This window comes from Schistocerca cancellata, chromosome 8 (genome assembly GCF_023864275.1).
Source record: "Schistocerca cancellata isolate TAMUIC-IGC-003103 chromosome 8, iqSchCanc2.1, whole genome shotgun sequence".
In the NCBI taxonomy this organism is placed as follows: Eukaryota; Metazoa; Arthropoda; class Insecta; order Orthoptera; family Acrididae; genus Schistocerca; species Schistocerca cancellata.
The window spans coordinates 586,793,674-586,813,135 of record NC_064633.1 but is presented as its reverse complement, the minus strand read 5'-3'; positions in this window follow the sequence as shown (position 1 = coordinate 586,813,135).

The window sequence follows — 19,462 nt, the reverse complement described above, 5'->3', positions numbered from 1 at the left end:
TAATTTATATTTAAGAAACTGAAAATCCGGCTAGATGGAAGTTGGCTTTGTCTTTTGTTAACTCCGTCAGCGACAGTAATTATAGTGGCATGAGCTGGTAATACAATACTATCCATGGAATCGGAAAATAAATAGAAAAACTGAGTAAGTTAAAAAATTCTCCAAACAATAAACTGAAGTCAAATGTCATTATCATTGCTGAATCAAGACAGTTTTCTCTTTCTTTTTCTTTCGGAGAACGTACTAATTTTCTCACAAACCTCTTAAAGTTGGCATAAATCTTACGGTACATGCATAGAGTTATATTTTCTTCAATATAGCATAAGAAATTTTACACTTTATGAGTGAAACGATACTGTCACATTGGTTCAAAAGACCTCTTGAATTTTATATGGCTTGGAGCTGAGGCATTTTAAGAACCTTGTTCGAAGCAATATGAAACAAAAAAGAATAAAACGAAATTTAGCAGACGATAAAGGGAGGGAAATACGATCAAATATCTTTAGAGGCTAAGTATTCAGAGATGTACTCCAGGAAATACTCGAAGAGAGGGGAAGTCATCTGGATCGATCTTTAGTGATCAGTTAACAGCCTGACCATTGCAATGACGAGCAAGGGGGGTGATGGAAATGCAACCTTATTTAAGACTTATCTCAATATACTTACTGTGTGAGTTAAGATGCCCGCAGACATGTCATGATGGTTGGATTTAGACCTCAACTGGATCCGCTTGAATCCGAAATCAACGTTTTAAGCGGAATCCATCTCACCGACGAATCTTCTTTTAAAGTTTGAAATGGAAGTTTAATCCATGGTGAACAAGGTCTTATAATTGGAAAGGGATGACTGTCTTAACTGCGTGCCCTGCTATTGAGTAAGGATCCTCTCTGAGATTCGGTTCTCCAACTGCTGTTGATACGATCTCTGTACCTTTGTTCCACTCAAACAGATATTTTCAACTGCTTCTCTGCAAAGAGATAGGAAGGATGAGCAAAAAAAAGAAGATCGCCACTGGGTTTGCTCACAACAGATACTCATATCTTTCACATCATCACGAAGACGAACATCAGTACTAACGTCAACGTCTACACAACCCCAAGGAAGATCGCACACTCGCTTAACAGGGTACTTTTCCGGCTCAATATTATGTAGAAATCAACACCTATGTCTTTCAGGCACTGTTTATAATGTATGTTTTACAGATTTTTTGTTGATAGTAGGTATGCAGCACACTTTCTAAACAAATTAGAAATATTTTGAATATTTTAGAACCTGCTTAGGGTCATTAAAAATTTCAAAGAAATAGATGCAATTTTTTTCCAAAATGCTTCCCAAATTGAGGTACCATTTAATCCAATGTTATACATTTGAAGGTGAGCAAATTTTTACCAGATATGCACGACATGATGGCTGAGGTACTAGACCTATTTAATTTCTCCTATTACGTATATTACAAGGATAAAAAATATCACATCTTACATTTTAATTTTTATAATTTTTTCCTAATCACAATGTTATTTTTTCTATAATTTAGTTGATTCTGCAATAAAGCTTAGGTCTGCAACATAAGTATCGACTATTGCAAGTTACAGAAAAAATTATATCAATGCTTTATGAACTTTAGGAAATAATTGTACCTGAATTCTGAAAAATACAACTTGCAAGAAATTGCGAATGAAGATATGAGTCCAATTAAACAGCGTCTCAGAACATTCCTGAAGCATAGTCTTCATCCTGCAGCATTTCTTCATTTTCAAGCTTCCTCTTGGCATTCGTTTTAGCACTTCTGGCTTCTTTGGTAACCTGAAGGGCGAATCTTTCAGCTTCATGCACCCCTTTGTCTGTCACACGCAAGCAATTGATCTTCCACATTAGAGCCACATTTTATACCTAAATTTCTCAGGACTTCCAACCTCCCTATCACTCCATCATTGAAACATATCACTGCATCTAGTACGCCAACTTTTAATGTATTTAGTCCTAAAAAATCATTCTTGGGTAATCATTCCCATATCGATGGTTGAAAGTTTCATTTGTATTCAGAGTGCCCGCATGAAGACATTTACTAAGCAAAACAGGGTCACTCAGGTCTCTAAAAATTTGTTTTCTTTCATTCATATCACGCTCAGGAAGAGAATTCTTATGATGGTATATTTGACAACTTTCTTTTGCTTTTTGGTAACCACACCAAGAATCTGCTCCTTTAGGGGAAAGTACGTGAACGGGGTGGTCATCTGTGGGCTATGAAAGTAGGTGGGCTATGAAAGTAGGTGTCCCATACAGCTTTTCACATTGCTGTAACATCATTCCGAGGTGCAGTTCTTCTAATAGCAGTCGATAATAACCCTGAAGAAGGTCTATTTCAGTTTCTGTCAATCTGCCTCAGCCAGACAGAGATTTTCCATCAGATAGCAACTTTCCTTTCATTTCTGTTCGTAGCTTCCTCAATCTAGCACCCATCCTCTTTTGCACATGTCCACAACACACCAGTTTTATTGTGGAAACAGAAAGTTCACAGTTCTTTTCGAAATAATACTGGCTTCTGTAACAGACATAAAGGGGGCGTGGTGGCATACATGACCATAACTTTAAAAGGTCATTTTTCATTTGAAACTCTATAATGTATATATCAGTGTAATCAGGAGAGACTATAGAATTTAATAAAGTCATAAAAAATTTCGATTTTTCCACCGTTTATAAGCTCCCTGTATCGTTAACTCTAAGATGCGACACTCTTCCTCGACCTTCTTTTGACTCATCGTTCTGAATGACTATTGACAGCTTTTCTTCATCAAACGGTATTATTTGTTTTCTGGCACACAAATGAGGCTTCATTAGTAGTTTCTCAAGTCCACAATTCGCTTGGATATAGTTGCGTATCTTAGTGTTGTCATTTTGTCCAGGGCTGCAGGTCGAGAGATTCGTATGATGTCAAGTGATGTTAAAAGTTTGAATAACAAACAAAGACTTTAAGTAACGTTTGTTTGTTATTGTTATTAATCTGCAGCACAAATAAAAACTTTTATCTGCTGCACTCCAACGTGGCTGCCGCCAGTGTTACCAACTAATCAGAAACGAAAATACAAGCAGTGTACAATCTGAAGAAGTCATACCAAACCAAACCAAACCAAACCAAACCAAACCATCCGTCGCTCCAGTCACAGTGCCGGTGACCGCCGTAGTAGTGTCATCCACAAACCGAAAATTTTTTATTTCTTCTCCATGAATTTTGATTTCTCTTCCAAATTTCTACTTGCCTTCTATTCCTGTTTGCCCTGTGTATAGGATTTATCTATGTCCCTCAGCTTATGCAGCTTTTTTTTAAATAATGGTGGCTTATGACCTCATTATTATGATATCAACCAATTCATATGTCAGAATTACGCAATGTGTTTTGAATAGAATTATCCTCTACACAGCTTCAAGCAACGCTGAAGGCCAACTTTAATCAACATTCATTGGTTCAAAATATAGTTCAGGGACCCTCATAAGTGACCAGTTCTGTCTGCATGGAAATCACTTTTATAGTTCGTTGATTGAACTGGCTTGACATGGGACTAGAGCGCCTAAAACATACCAAACAAACACACTATAAAATGTAGAAATGAAAATTGAAAAGTGTTTGTTTGTTGTGTATTACAAAGCATTGCATTTCGTTAGTAGATTGCAAACTTGTAGTCGACTTTTGTAAAGGAAAAAATATCTGGAAAGATATTTACGCATTTTTATCAGTCTTTTAATTAATTACTGATAGTTAAAAATAGTCTTCTAGGTTAAACAAACTACCTGTGCTGACGTAATGTGACCTCATGCTTCGACTGAGATACTTCGAGATATCTCCCACAAAATGTATTACATCAAAGTGCGTAAGAGGTGATTCTGATTTACGATTAATTTACGTAATGTGGGGCATAATGTCTAAAAAGAAAACCAAGAGCGAGAACTTGAATCACAGGGTGAAAGCTCAAAACGTAAGTACAGATGAAAGGATTACCAAAGACTGACATCTTCAAGCAATTTGTTGTGGTAGACGACAGTGTCGGCTATGTTGCCCCACATCCAACTTTTATTACGTGATACATATCAATTGAGTATTTGCAATAGGTCTTAGATTTACAAAATGGAGTGCAGGCAGTTCAATTGAATTATATTGCAGGCTCCTGGTAGGGACCTGGTGCTTGCACTTGCTGAGTCCAGAGTAAACCCCAAGTAAACAGCAATTAGTACTGTGCGGACACTTTGAAGTGGCTGCCGGCCACAGGAGTAAACAATGGACGAGATGAGCGGTGAGGGGAAACAGGCTCCGCCTCTCTCTGGCAAGGCTGCCAACCTATACACGTGTTCTGTGCTTTTGCGAAAGTAGGGCTGACATGCGGTGACAGCGTTGGCCGATCCTTTCTAGGGATGTGGGAGTCGTTCTTAAACCTCTTGACGGACCTGTAGCAACCTCCTCACTTATTTCAAAATGAGAGAAGGAAAGAAAGAGCAACACTCAACAGAAAGCAAAGCTAAGAATGCAGAACTTTCGGTAATGGCTACTACGATTGCTCGCTCAAGCTATAAAGGGTTATTCTAAATGCTGGACCCATTTTCAGAAATTCTTGTGTATTCTAGTGCAAATCCAAAATGAACAAGCTTTATACCAATGAGAAGAAGATGTTTCAAAGTTTTTGGTGGGCGGCGCAGAGGAGCGGTGCGGTGATGGTTTCAGAAGCGGCCGGTAGAGTTCGGGCGGCAATAGGGCCGTCATTCCGTTTCACTGGCAGTTGTGAGTGAGATGGCGACTGCGTTCTTGAGTTCGCGAAAATTGAGTCGCAAATTGTAGTGCAGCGGGCATTTGGTACCAAATTCGGTATTCAGTCACCAACTCGCAAAACCATTGGCCGTTGGTTTAAGCAATTCAAACAGGCTGGGAATGTGGGCAAAGGAAAAGCACAGGCCTACCGCGTGAGTCAGAGGATGATGTCCGACAGATTCAAGAAAGTTTCGTGTGCAGTCTCAGTAAGTCTACCAACAGAGCCAGTCGAGAACTTGGAATAACCAAACCAACTGTATGGAAAGTTCTGAGATGGCGTTAGCTGTACAAGCCGTAGCGATTATAACTTGTGCAACCTCTCAACCCCAATGACAAAGGGAAGCGTCTCGTATTTTGTGGCTATGTCCTAGCAAAAATGGAGGATGATGCATTTCTACAGCGTGTAATTTTTAGCGATGAAGCGGCGCTCCACCTTAGTGGAAAAGTCAACCGACACAGTGTTCACATATGGGGTTTGGAAAATCCACATTCACCACTGCAACACGAAAGATTCACCGAAGGTCAACCTGTTCTGTGTCATATAGCGTGCGAAGGTTTATGGACAATTTTTCTCTGCAGAAAAACTGTAATGGGAACTACGTGCCTGGACATGTTGGAACAATAGCTGTTCCCTCAAGTTATGGAAGATTCCCAGGACTTCATTTTCCAACATGATGTATGAGGCTTTTTGAATGGCTCTCTCCCTCAGCACTGGATTGGTCACAGAGGACTTAAAGGCCTGGCTCTGCACTTCTGGCCACCGACATCTTCTGATTTCACAGCCTGTGACTATTTCTTGTGGGGTTGTGTGAAGGAAGCTGTTTACGTCCCGCCTCTACCAACCATTCTGAACGATCTGCGAAACCAGATCACTGGTGCTGTGCACTAACAGCTGATATGCTTTCACATGTGTGGGATGAGTTAGCTTTCATGTTGATGTATGCCGTACAGCCAATGGGGGCCATATTGAACATTTATAACATTTACCACATTAATAATTATTATAAACTAATTAATTACATATTATTAAATTTATTAAATTGATATCAAACATTATTAAAACGACTTTAAAACTTCCTCTTTTCATTGGTATACAGCTTGTTCATTTTGGATTTGTACTTGAATAAATATAAGTTTTGAAAATGAGTCCATCATTTAGAGTAACCCTGCATACACAAATAGGAACACATAATGTTTAGAAGCGGATCAACAATCAACTTTTAGTTTGTTATTGTCTGTTGCATATTGTGAGACTAATTTAAACACACAATTCATAAAGAATAGATGAAAAGACATATGTTCACCCTCCAACAACAATCCTTTGTGTGGTATTTTCTATTCTTCAAAGTTTGTTGATGAGGCACTCAAACACCTTGTAATTTATCCTGCATATTTATTAGTTTTAATCTTGTGTAATTTTCGTGCAAGGTTTTCTCATCTTTCCAAACCATGGCAATAACCTTTCAGTCTTCCAAAATGTTACATTGCAACCAAGGCTAATATGGAATATCCACAAAGCTATTTTTCTCTTCTACTGGATCACTTTTTAAGACCGCTTTGTTGAAATTGTTTACTTAGAAAAAAAGAGATCTTTTACTGCTTGTCGAAAGTATATTGCTAGGAACCACTTTCTGGCAATAACATTGTAAGAACAGCTCAGGTTCTGGAGAATCTTTGCTAAGAATATCACTGTATATGATCCCACACTCTTAGTTTTAGTAGAACTGGACTAGAAAAAGCACCTGCTGAAATTTACTGTGAATTGCTAAGGCTCTCGACTGGTTAGGATTAAAAATGCTACTAACGAAAATAAGACGTAATGATGTTATGGACTTTCCCCTAGCAATGGTGGACTCATATCTTAAGAACAGAAAACAGAGCATCATATTAGTAAGTGAACCACAGGAACAAAACTAAATATGGACTGGGTAAACGTGAAACATGGTGCCCCACAAGGATCGTTGATAGGGCACTCCCCTTCTTCTCCGATATAAAAAATTTACCTGGGACATTGAACGACTCTTCAAAAGTTTGAAGTTTCCTTATGGCACAAATATAATGATAAAGAGGCCCAAATATCCATGCCAGACACAATCAGAAGTACGATGGAACAGGCTAGATTGATAGCAAGCAGCTTAACCCTTAATCTTGCAAAGACTCCTGTTGCACAATTCTGAACAAATAAAAGTAAAATCCAGGAATCAGAAATAGAGATCAAAGGCCCATATTAACTCCATGCGTAAAATTTCTGGGCTCCCAACTTGGCTAACACCGACATGGGTACATCAATCAGAAAGCTCAGTTCTGTCTATTTTGGATTTACAAACCTTTATCATTACGTTGAGTACCAAATGAGAATGATGCCATATTCTGCACAGTTTCACTCATCACTGTCTGACGACGTAGTGGTCAGAGGCAGTGTGATTGCGATCAGAAAAGTATTTATTCTGGAGCAACGTGCAGAGGGGATGTTACATCAAGTTGACAATCAAAGGTCTCAGAGAGGCTTTAAAATACTTACACTTATGTGCCAATATATTTATTCCCTAATTGTATTTTTGGTTAATATTAACTGTGAATTTAGGATGAACTGCGAAATTCATATCTACAATACTAGAAACGTCTCATATAGTCTCTGCATACCAGTCTAGGGGTCAGATTAAGGTTTTATAGATTGGTATAATAGTGTAGGCCATAACAGGCTGTCAGTGGAAATCAAGCAGGAAATTTAAAATCCCTAGATAGTCAAAAAGAAGGTTACAGAGCAAGTTATTAACAACTTTTTTTATAATTTAACGGAATGTTTCAACACAGGGATGAGAATTCCGATTGACCCGAATGTTCATATTTCGTGTTCTGTGTAAAGTTCAGAAATGTATCGTTGGAAATACTAGATGAAAACGACGGCTGAGTAATAAAACAGAAAGAACAGTGGTTGGTAGTCGAATGTAGTCAAATTAAATCAGGTGGTAGAGAGGGAATTAAATTAGGAGTTAAAAACTGAAAGCTGTAGCCGAGTTTTTCGATTCCTACAGAAAAAAATTGACAACGGTAGACGAAAGGAGAATGTAAAATGCAGAGTTGCAATAGCAAGAAAAGAATTTGTGAGAAAGAGAAGTACATCAATATGTAATACAAATTCAAGTGTTTGAAATCTTTTCTGAAAGCATTTGTTTTGAGTGCACACTGGACACTGAATAGAACAGACAAAAAGAAAATAGATATTTTTGAAATGTGGCGACATAGAAGCATTGTGATGACTACAGGAGTAGATGGGGTAACTAAAGATGAGGCACCAGACGGGAACAGAAAAAAATTATGGTACAACTTGACTAAAAGAAGGAACAGGCTGATAGGATACATGCTGAGGCACCAAGTAATAGTTAATCTGTTAATGGAGGAAACTGTGTGTGTGTGTGTGTGTGTGTGTGTGTGTGTGTGTGTGAGAGAGAGAGAGAGAGAGAGGTGAAAACAACAACAACGACAACAACAATGTGTGTAGTAATTTATGCTCGCTATGGTATCCTTAGCTGAGAGGATTGACGGCGGACATCTAAAAGTTCAAAGAATGGCAGGTACTTTAGGAGAATGTGACACGGATATGATACACAAATTGGGGCGGGAATCATTCAAACAAAGGCGTTTTTAGTTGAGAAACGATCGTGATAGTAAAATAAGAGAAATCAGAGCTGCCACTGAAAGTTTCAAGTGTAAGTTTTTCCCACGCACCGTTCGACAGTGGAACGGCGGAGAAATAGCTCGAAGGTGGTTCGACAAACCCTCTGCCAGCCACTTAATTGTGAATGTAGAGTAATCGTGCAGATGTAGATACATGCTACGACTATAACGCCACCGGCAGCGGGTTAAACGCTATACTGGTGACTACTTTGAAGGTCAGTAAAACTTTGAAACTGTGTGCCCGACCGCTGCAGAGTGAAAACCTCATTCTTTGAAACACATACGAGGTGCATTCAAGTTCTAAGGCCTCCGATTTTTTTTCTAATTAACTACTCACCCGAAATCGATGAAACTGGCGTTACTTCTCGACGTAATCGCCCTGCAGACGTACACATTTTTCACAACGCTGACGCCATGATTCCATGGCAGTGGCGAAGACTTCTTTAGGAGTCTGTTTTGACCACTGGAAAATCGCTGAGGCAATAGCAGCACGGCTGGTGAATGTGCGGCCACGGAGAGTGTCTTTCATTGTTGGAAATAGCCAAAAGTCACTAGGAGCCGGGTCAGGTGAGTAGGGAGCACGAAGAATCACTTCAAAGTTGTTATCACAAAGAAACTGTTGCGTAACGTTAGCTCGATGTGCGGGTGCGTTGTCTTGGTGAAACAACACACACGCAGCCCTTCCCGGACGTTTTTGTTGAAGTGCAGGAAGGAATTTGTTCTTCAAAACATTTTCGTAGGATGCACCTGTTACCGTAGTGCCCTTTGGAACGCAATGGGTAAGGATTACGCCCTCGCTGTCCCAGAACATGGACACCATCATTTTTTCAGCACTGGCGGGTACCCGAAATTTTTTTGGTGGCGGTGAATCTGTGTGCTTCCATTGAGCTGAATGGCGCTTTGTTTCTGGATTGAAAAATGGCATCCACGTCTCATCCATTGTCACAACCGACGAAAAGAAAGTCCCATTTATGCTGTCGTTGTGCGTCAACATTGCTCGGCAACATGCCACACGGGCAGCCATGTGGTCGTCCGTCAGCATTCTTGGCACCCACCTGGATGACACTTTTCGCATTTTCAGGTTGTCATGCAGGATTGTGTGCACAGAACCTACAGAAATGCCAACTCTGGAGGCGATCTGCTCAACAGTCATTCGACGATCCCCCAAAACAATTCTCTCCACTTTCTCGATCATGTCGTCAGACCAGCTTGTGCGAGCCCGAGGTTATTTCGGTTTGTTGTCACACGATGTTCTGCCTTCATTGAACTGTCAGACCCAGGAATGCACTTTCGACACATCCCTAACTCCATCACCACATGTCTCCTTCAACTGTCGATGAAATTCAATTGGTTTCACACCACGCAGATTCAGAAAACGAATGATTGCATGCTGTTCAAGTAAGGAAAACGTCGCCATTTTAAGTATTTAAAACAGTTCTCATTCTCGCCGCTGGCGGTAAAATTCCATCTGCCATACGGTGCTGCCATCTCTGGGACGTATTGACAATGAACGCGGCCTCATTTTAAAACAATGCGCATGTTTCTATCTCTTTCCAGTCCGGAGAAAAAAAATCGGAGGCCTTAGAATTTGAATCCAATTCGTATTTCTACTCTTAAGACGGCGTGCTCAAATTTTTAAAACTCTTAAATGGTTAAATAAAACAAACTTTATTAACATTCTGTAACTTTATTCTTCATGTCTACATATTTATTTCTCAACATAGTAACCCTGGCGACGAACATCTCACAGCGAAAGAATATTTTGTGGACGCCATCAGTGTAGTGACCTTGTTGACGGAGCCAAAATCTCGCCTCTGACTGCACCGCTTCATCACTATCACAGTGAACTCAATCCCCCACGCTGTTCTTAAAGTTCTGGGAGCCCATGAAAATCGGATGGGGCAATGCGGGACTGTATGGATGGGGTTCGATGACAGTAAAGCCAAGGCGTCGGATTGTTACAGACCTCGCAGCATTCGTGTGTATTGCGGCGTTGCCACCGCCGAAGTGGAGCCGCGTGTGAACAAACTCTTCGAATTCGTGCTTCCAGTTCTCTGAACTGTTCCTCACGCAACTTCGTAGTTCTGACACACGTGCCGCCACGTTATACGCTACAATTTGGAGCGCTCTAGCGGCAGAAAGATACAACTTGCGTCAGCGAAGCGAGAAAGTCGACCGAGTAACAAGACTGACGACTAATGCTTCAACCTATATTGACAACAGAATAAAAAGTTCGGAGTATTAGTTTACATTACGCTCTGTTATAAATTGCAAATAAATAGTTGCCACTATTACAGTTCCAAGCCTCATTCATGTTTTATCAAAATGGTTCAAATGGCTCTGAGCACCATGGGACTTAACTTCTGAGGTGATCAGTCCCCTAGAACTTAGAACTACTTAAACGTAACTAACCTAAGGACATCACACACATCCATGCCCGAGGCAGGATTCGAACCTGCGACCGTAGCGGTCGCGCTGTTCCAGACTGTAGCGCCTAGAACCGCTCGGCCACTCCGGCCGGCCATGTTTTATCAACGTGAGTAGATTAGCCTTAATTGTTAGTATACAGGGTGAGTTACTAACTATTGCCACGTAGAACAACCCCGAAAGTATGATAGTAGCTGGAAAGTTTGTCGGATAAATGTTGCATGGAACAACGGCGGTCATAATATGACGTTGCTTTTTGTTGCTAGGTGGGGTCGCGTCAGAGATATGAAGGTCAACTTTTTTTTTTTTAATGGGTTGCTATAGTTCGGTGCTTATTTTCTGACAGCGGATATCGAGACGAATGCAATTATGTGTAACAGTAAGATTCTTGAAGGTTAACGAAGGTCAAAACGGTGGCATGAACATCCATTTACAGAGTTGTTCAAAGTGATGACCATTGGTGTCAATGCAGTGCTGCAGTCTTTTTTACCATGGATTGAGTGGTATTCCTTATCACTTCGGCACCTATCGATGCTTGTGCTCTGACAATTCTCTCTCGTATATCGTACAAATAGTAAGAATCGCCGAATACGGAGTATCAATCTAACGTGCCATTGACATGTAAACACCATTCGACGGTTTCGCAATACAACACTAATAGGAACGGTAAGGCTAGTATTGTCGAAGCAAGCGAATGTGAGTGATGTTTTCCTCCGAATAGGGAGTCGATATGCTTCTGATTTACGGAGAATGCCAACGAGATTCAGTAAGAGCTAGAGACTTACACGACGCGTCGTACATTTAAATATGTGTATGATAAATTGAAAACAACCGGATCTTTAACGCTTGGGAAACATATCCGGAAAGGGAAAGTTACTAAAGAGGAAACGAAATTGGTACTCTTGCAACTGTGGTTCGAGATCCTTGTGTTAGTTCGCGTCAAATCGCAAGGGAATCTGGTATGAGCCAGAGTAGTGTTGTTCATGTTCTGCATCGCCATAAATATCATCCGTACCATATCAGTCTCCACCAAAAATTAACTGGTACGGATTGCATGCGTCCCATTGAATTCTGCCGATGGGCTCAACTTCAGATTCAGAGGGATGACACATTTATTAATTTGATTTTACTTACTGACGAGGCTACATTGAGGAGCCATGAAAATGTTAATTTGCATAACATTCATTATTGGGCAACTGAAAATCCATGTTGGCTGCGACAAGTTGCACACCGAAAGCCGTAGTCGGTGAATGTATGGTGTGGGATTCTGGAGGTCAGAATTATAGGCCCCTATTTCGTCGAAGGAAATCTTAATGGTAGGAAGTACACCACATTCCTGCAAGAAACAATAGGTCTGCTGTTGGAAGAAGTACCTTTAGGAACAGGGAAGCGTTTGATTGGACGCGGAGTAGATATGTCGTGGTCGGCTCGTTCGCCAGACTTGAAGCCTCTGGTTTTTTCTTGTGGGGATTCGTAAAATACATTCCAGAATGTGCGCTGATATGAAACTTCGTGGCAGATTAAAACTGTGTACCGGACCGAGACTCGAACTCGAGACCTTTACCTTTCGCGGGTAAGTGCTCTAACCAACTTCTTTTTTTTTTTTTTTGATCGTTGTGTTTGGTCGTTGCGGACGTCGCAAGTCATCCTGTTCAAGTTCGGTGGTTGATCCTTCCACTCAGTTTTTTTATTACAGAGGCCAACCGGCTCTCTGACCGAACACGCTGAGCTACCGTGCCGACATACTGGCAGAAGTAAACCAACTGAGCTACCCAAGCACGACTCACGCCCTGTTCTCACAGCCTTACTTCTGCCAGTACCTTTACAGAAGCTCTCCTGCGAACCTTGCATAACTAGCACTCCTGAAAGAAAGCATATTGCGGAAACATGGCTTAGCCACAGACTGGGGGATGTTTCCAGAACGAGATTTTCACTCTGCAGCGGAGTGTGCGCTGATATGAAACTTCCTGGCAGATTAAAAATTGTGTGCCGGACCGAGACTCGAACTCGGGATCTTTTGCCTTTCGCGGGTAAGTGCTCTACCAACTGAACTACCCAAGCATGACTCACGCCCCGTTCTCACAGCTTTACTTCTGCCAGTACCTCGTCTCCTACCCTCCAAACTTTACAGAAGCTCTCCTGCGAACCTTGCAGAACTAGCACTCCTGAAAGAAAGGATATTGCGGAGACATGGCTTAGCCACAGCCTGGGGGATGTTTCCAGAATGAGATGTAAAGTTTGGAAGGTAGGAGACGATGTACTGGTAGAAGTAAGGCTGTGAGAACGGGGCGTGAGTCGTGCTTGGGTAGTTCAGTTGGTAGAGCACTTACCCGCGAAAGGCAAAGGTCCCGAGTTCGAGTCTCGGTCCGGCACACAGTTTTAATCTGCCAGGAAGTTTCGTAAAATAAATTGTTTATAAAGGCGTTTCAGCTACACCTGAAGATATACGAGAGAGAATTATCAGAGCATGTAATTCGATAAGTGCCGATGTGATAAGGAATACCACTCAATCCATGATAAGGAGATTGCAGCAATGCATTAATACCTATGATCATCACTTCGAGAATCTTCTGCAAATGGATGTTAATGCCACCTTTGTGACCTTCGTTGGCCTTCAAAGACCTTACTGTTACACATCATTGGATTCGTGTCGGCTGCCGCTATCGGAAAATAAGTACCAAACTATGGAATCCCCCCCCCCCAAAAAAAAAGTTGACCTTCATAGCTCTGAAGCGACCCCACCCATCAACAAAAACCCAAGGTCATATTACGGCCCCCATTGTCCCAGGCAACTTTTGTCCCACAAACTTTTGAGCTCCTAAAATACTTTCGGAGTTATTCGAGGTGGAAATAGTTGGTGACTCACCCTGTATATAGAAGAATCCGGCAAAGGCTGCCTCTTAATATATATTTTGACTCGTTCGATATCGCTGAATGATGGACTTCATGACTGGCCTTATTGTGGTGTCACCGCCAGACACCACACTTGCTAGGTGGTAGCATTTAAATCGGCCGCGGTCCGCTAGTATATGACGGACCCGCGTGTCGCCACTGTCAGTGATTGCAGACCGAGCGCCGCCACACGGCAGGTCTAGAGAGACTTCCTAGCACTCACCCCAGTTGTACAGACGACTTTGCTAGCGACGCTACACTGACAACTACGCTCTCATTTGCCGAGACGATAGTTAGCATAGCCTTCAGCTACGTCATTTGCTACGACCTAGCAAGGCGCCATTACCAGTTTATATTGAGATTGTAAAACATATACCCTCAAGAGCGATGTACACCAATTATGGATTAAAGTTAAGTATTCCAGCAGCTTATTGGCTATATTAATTACATTGTCATTTTCCAGACTTCACGCCATCCTGCGTGAGCTTAAAGGCGTGCATTTCGGCTTCCTCTAGCAACACGGTGTTGGCTCTTCTGCCAACACAATACTTATGAACATGGTGAATCAGTGAATGCAAGATCGCATCTCGTTACCTCCATGTTGAATCTGAATTAAAGTGGCGACACTGTTTTAACAGCAAATAGTGGAGACTGTAACACTGCCGTAACACTGCAAGTAACTCGGGGGCCGGAATTAGGCGCGCTCGTTTCTGGGAGCACGCAATTCGCGCAGGCTGCCTACTTTGCCGCTCTGGCCCCCCGCGCCCCCTCCGCGCTGTCTTCTGGCCAATTAGTGCCTCCGCAGGCCGACAGAGTGGCTCTCTCGCGGCCCACGGCCGACCGCCGCGCCGCCAATTTGCCGGCAGTGGGCCGGACGCAAACTGCCCTCCCGACCACTCCACTCCATCCCGGCACGCACTTTGCGCAGCATTCGACCACGCTGCCAGCTCCCAGCATTTTCACGTACGCTGTCTCGAAAGGGTATTCGAACTGAGGTGAATGTACCTCTCGTGATTCAATGCAATTCCGAACGTTTGAAAGCTAATTTTGTGTACTTCGGATTGTTGAAAAGCACTCATTCAATACTTTCACATGTTTCACAAGCTGCGACATGGTCACGAATAGAATAAAATTCCTTTACTTCTCCGCTATAGTCACAATTTTTTTTTTTTTTGGTCATTAGGCTACCTGTTTCGGTCTATAATGACCATCTTCAGACCTGCAGCAAAATATGTGAAAGGACACATATACGCTAGAGATCGTCTATAGCTGTTTTATTGTTTCAAGCGGTATACAGTCTAATCATAACATGTAAGCTCTCACGGTCGGCGTCTTCGTTAATTAAAACTTCCGGGCTGAATTGCCGTGGTCCACATATAAAACTGCTTCTCCTTCCTGACGTTTCGTTGGCTTCTGCGGGCAACATCTTCTGAGGTGAGTCGGCGACTGGCTGCTAGGCGCTAGTGGTCCCGCTTATATAGAGCGCTTACATGGCGCCACCACTCATCACGTGCTTTCGACTTTATCTCTGGCTAGTGCCATCTCTCTCACTGTAGATTGGGACAAATTGACAAATCAGCTGTAGCGGAACACGTTTTCAAAGACGGTGATCATGAAATAAAATTTAGTGAGACAAACGTGATAGCTAGGACCTCACATTATTATACCCGCATGTATTGAGAAGCTATAGAGATCTACAAGCACGAAAATAATTTTTAATAAAAAAGATGAAGGATTAAATCTAGACAAGATATGGTGGTCGACTGTGTACCAACGAAGTGACTATCGATTACCTATAATCGAGAGAGATGACACTAGTCAGAGATAAAGTCGAAAGCACGTGATGAGTGGTAGCGCCATCTAAGCGCTCTGTATAAGCGGGACCTCCAGGGCCTAGCAGCCAGTCGCCGACTCACCTCAGATGTTGCCCGCAGCCGGCAACGAAACGTCAGGAAGGAGAAGCAGTTTTATATGTGGACCACGGCAATTCAGCCCGGAAGTTTTAATTAATGGTATACAATCTGTTAGTGTATTTATGTTTTTCAAAAATGGCTCTGAACACTATGGGACTTAACTTCTGAGGTCATCAGTCCCCTAGAACTTAGAACTACTTAAACCTAACTAACCTAAGGACATCACACACATCCATGCCCGACGCAGGATTCTAACGTGCTACCGTAGCGGTCGCGCGGTTCCAGACTGTAGCACCTAGAACCGCTCGGCCACAAAGGCTGGCTATTTATGTTTTTCCCATGTTTTGCTGCAAGCATGAAGATGGTCACTAAAGAACGAAACCGGTGGTCTGATGACCAAAAAAAATTGTGACGATAGACGTGAATTAAGGGAAACTTTTACATGTGATTGGATTTTCTCGTTTTCGGAAGATCGAATAGCGATCTGTTTTACTTGCTAGAAACATTCAATACCCAAGATCGCATAAACATTTCTTCATTTAAAATAACACGTTTCGACAGATATTGCTGTCATTTACAGGTCTGAAAAAATATGTTTGTTATGAAACGTGTTCAATCTACTTTGGACCTCAAACAAAGGTGTCATTTAGATGAAAATCAGCACATTATGAAAGGTTTGTCACAACCAAATTATTTAAAAATTTAACCATCTTGCAAAAATGCCATGCCCATATACCAGGTGATCAAAACGTCAGTATAAATTTGAAAACTGAATAAATTGCGGAATAATGTAGATAGAGAGGTAAAAATTGACACACATGCTTGGAATGACATGGGGTTTTATTAGAACCAAAAAAATACAAAAGTTCAAAAAATGTCCGACAGATGGCGCTTCATCTGATCAGAATAGCAATAATTAACATAACAAAGTAAGATAAAGCAAAGATGATGTTCTTTACAGTAAATGCTCAATATATCCATCATCATTCCTCATCAATTGCTGTAGTCGAGTAATAATGTTGTGAACAGCACTGTAAAGCATGTCCGGAGTTATGGTGAGGCATTGGCGTCGGATGTTGTCTTTCAGCATCCCTAGAGACGTCGTTCGATCACGATACAGTTGCGACTTCAGGGAACCCCAAAGCCAATAATCTCACACACTGAGGTCTGGGGACCTGGGTGGCCAAGAATGACGAAAGTGGCGGCTGAGCAAACGATCATCACCAAACGACGCGCGCAAGAGATCTTTCACATGTCTAGCAATATGGGGTCTTTTTCTGGTTCTAATAAAACCCCATGTCATTGCAAGCATGTGTGTCAATTTTTACCTCTCTATCTACATTATTCCGTTGTTTATTAAGTTTTCAAATTTATACTGACTTTTTGATCAGCCGGTACATAGATCTGTTTGTTTCTACAATGGTTTACATCAGTTTACAGCTTGAACATTTAGCTATTTTTCGACATAATCACCATTTCTGTCGATGCATTTTTGTAGACGCCGTGGTAGTTTTTGTATGCCCATTTCATACCAGCTCGCCGCCATGCTGTTCAGAAAGTTATGAACCTCTTCTTTCACCTCGTCGTCGGAGCTGAATCGCTGGGACCACAGGTACTGTGAGACTGTGAAAAAACTCAAAGGGGAAATTCATAACCCTAGAAGAGGTATGTTGAGAAAGGCCGTACACATCAAGTATCCAGACCCGTTAAGGCTAGGGAAAAAAAGACGTCAATGGGTGACAAATGGAGTGAATAAGGTGTATGGGGGAGGCTTTCTCATTGCTGACCGACGACGTACGACGTATACGTCCGTCCCGCTTTACATGGGTTACAGATAGGGTCGCTTGTGTGTGATTCCTTCGCAATTGCTTGGCATTAAATCTTTGCAGTATAGGGTGGTTGCAGTTAAACTTTCGCTACTCGAGCCAGTGCAGGCGTCGAACCAAGAGTATTTAGCGTTTGGTTGCAGCTCGTGGTCTTGCGGTAGCGATCTCGCTTCCAGCGCACGGGGTCTCGGGTTCGATTCCCAGCGTGATCAGGGATTTTCCCTGCCTCGAGATGACTGGGTGTTGTTGTGTCGTCTTCATCATCATCATTCATCCCCATTACGATCGGAAGAAGGCAATGGTAAACCAAATCCGCTAGGACCTTGCCTAGTCGGTGGTGCGGATCTCCCTCATCGTCCCCTACGATCCTCGGAGTATGGGACATCATCATCATCATCACCCAACTTCACAGCAATGGTGTTCAGACTGCGCGCTGTAGCATTTGCTTCGTTAGTAGTGTTAGTGTGATGACTGGTCGTTAGGCACCAGCACTGATACGACGACGTAGCTTTGAAACACAAGCATTGGAGACAGTCAGCATGGGTCTGGACAAGGTGGGCAGGGCTTTACTCGAAAAGCTGTTTTATCAGAGCAACAGCAATAGCACTGCTGCTCTTGACGAGTGTCGACGCAGTAACGGAATACGTTTAGGTCCCCTTTCCGTGCCGACGTTGAAAGAATATTATTCGAATTTCGAACAAATTGGCGATTTGGGAACTGCTCCTGGAAGAGGCCGACCGCCAGTTGCGCCACAGTTCGATGACGATGTTGCTGTTGCCATTGCTGAGAATGCCGGACCTTCGAGCAGTGCACAAGCGGTGTCACGACAGCTGGAGCTGGAACGTTCCACAGCCCACCATTGTTTCGGGCGGCGGTAGAGCAGTCTCCGGAGCGGTTCCAGGCCGTCGGGGATGCAGATGGAGGTCATATCGAGCAACCTTTGTAAGCTGGAACGTGAATGAGGTACGCAGTTAACAACTTTTACCCTCTCATGTGCATATTAAAATATGTTTCTGTCACTGGTTTATTCGTTATTTCTCTTCCGCATGTCCTTACAAATGTTTCCACAAAGTTTCATTGCCATACGATGACTCATTCTTTCAAGGGGACCCTCACAAGTGGCGAAAGTTTTGATTATAACCAATTTGTACTTCACAATGTGACAAAACCCAATAATCTACTACAGTACTGACGATTCACAGCTATAATCAGTCGACTCGTAGAAATATCTGGCTGTAACATTCTGTAGGGACATGAAATGGAACAATCACACGGGCTCAGTCGCAGGTAATGCACTCTCTAAAGGAGATGCCTTATAAAGTAGTTGTGCGATTCATCCTAGAATATTGCTCGAGTGTGTAGAGTCCATACTAGATAAGACTAACAGCAGATGTGAAACATATACAAAGAAGGAATGATCACAGATTTGAAAGTTCCTGGCAGATTAAAACAGTTTGGCGAACCATTACTCGAACCTGGGACTTCTACCCCTAGCGGGCAAGTGATGTATCGACTGAGGTACCAAAGCATGGCTAACGACTCATCCTCACAGTCCTACTTTCGTCCACTGCCTTCCAAACTTCACTTTAGCTCACATTCCACAGCAGGGTGAAAATTTTTTCTGGTCACAGGTTTGTTTGGGTCGCTGGAGAGCGCCTCGGAAATGGTGAAAAACCGTAAACTGACAGATGCTTGAAGAAAGAAGCAAACTGTCCCGCGAAAGATTGTTTACAAAATTTCAAAAGCCACTATTGAATGAAGGATCGACAGATATCACCTGCCCCAGGGTCGGTGGAGACATAGTTACACCAATTACAGCATCCACTGAAGGATTCGTCGCAACGCTCCAAAAGCGTTTGTAACGGGTAGAAATCCTAACATGTGGTAGCATTCTAACAAGGGAAGCTCCCCATCGCACCCCCCTCAGATTT